Consider the following 1,479-nt stretch of genomic DNA (forward strand, 5'->3'; position numbering starts at 1 on the left):
TATATATATATATAGATTTCAGCACAGAAGGGATGGGAGGGGTACAAGAAGGATACATTTTTGTAAATAAAGCAAACTGATGTTACAAAACCCATAATGGAAACAGTCCTATGGTAAATGTCAGGACAAACTGTTGAGACGTTGTTACTGGAGGTGGAACGATACGGACAGCTGCTGCTTGTCAGCACTGGAGTACAGACTGCTGAGAGGAGGGAAGAGGGAGCGTCAGTCTTTTCTCTTCCAGGAAACAAAACATCCAAACAGGAGGAGAGCAGAGGCCACTTTATCCCCAAATCAAAACAACACAAGTGCCACTTATTTGGTGCTGTGAAGAAAAAGAAGAAGAAAAAAAAAAAATGGCGCGTAGCTATGTACATCGTCTATAGATAAGAATGAACATGCTCTGCAGTTATTGTACAGTGGAGTTCTTTTTAGTACATATTAGAAGTAAATGGCTGCAGGTTAAACATGACGCCCGTTATACATTGTGCCACATATACCGCTGTTATGTAGGAAATAAGCGACTAAATAATAGAGTAAAAGTAACTGATAGTTTTTAACCCGGAGCTTGTTTCCTGCTGCTGGTGCAACCTCGTGAAGCTAACTTCCTCTGGCGCTTCGCCTTGCTGTCGTCCTGACGACGAGTCTCCCGCCGACAGGAAGTAAAGCTCCAGTCATACTGCAATGTTCCTAACTGCTGCCGTCACAGAGGCTGATGAGCCTGGCTCATTCGTTGGCACGCTTGGCAAGGATGTCCAAAAATAAAAATAAAACATCAAAACTTCAAATACATCCAGTTTAGCTGCAGCACTGAAAATTATGAACTTGGGAACATTTATTCAGTGGGGAATTTCATATTTTTAATTTGTTTTTACAGAACCTCTACTGCCTCAGTCTACTGGGGGTCCTACTGTAAATACACCTGTGTTTTTCCACCACTCTAACAGAATGCTAGTGCATCCTTAAATTTGTGTGTCTAAAAATGAAGGCCTTAAAATACCTTAAATTAGTTTTAAAAAAAGTAAGTTGGCCTTAAATATGTTAATCACAGGTCTTAAATTTGATCTTGGCAGAACTATTTAATTGTAAGTTCTATGTATACATATATGTATTATGTATATATTTTTTCGAGTCACACACCGACATCTTGATTGCGTTCTGTGACTCTATGCCAACATATCCTTCCTAGCTAGCAATATATTCCTAGCTAGCAATAAATTGCAAGCTAGGAATATATTCAAGGAAGCTTTTTGGCGTCCATCACGGGCCAGTGCAAATTTATCACCAGTTTTCTGGACAACATTCGTACATTTCTTTGGAGATATAGTTCTTAAATTCCATTCATAATGGTCTTTTTAAAAAAGTCTTAAATCCCTTCTAGGACTGAGGATCTATTTTTAGATTACAGTTCAACAGATTTTTAATCAGAAAAAAGGATTTTCTTGTATATTAAAAAATGTATGTTTTTGCATGCTAATG

This window comes from Poecilia reticulata, linkage group LG6 (genome assembly GCF_000633615.1).
Source record: "Poecilia reticulata strain Guanapo linkage group LG6, Guppy_female_1.0+MT, whole genome shotgun sequence".
In the NCBI taxonomy this organism is placed as follows: domain Eukaryota; kingdom Metazoa; phylum Chordata; class Actinopteri; order Cyprinodontiformes; family Poeciliidae; genus Poecilia; species Poecilia reticulata.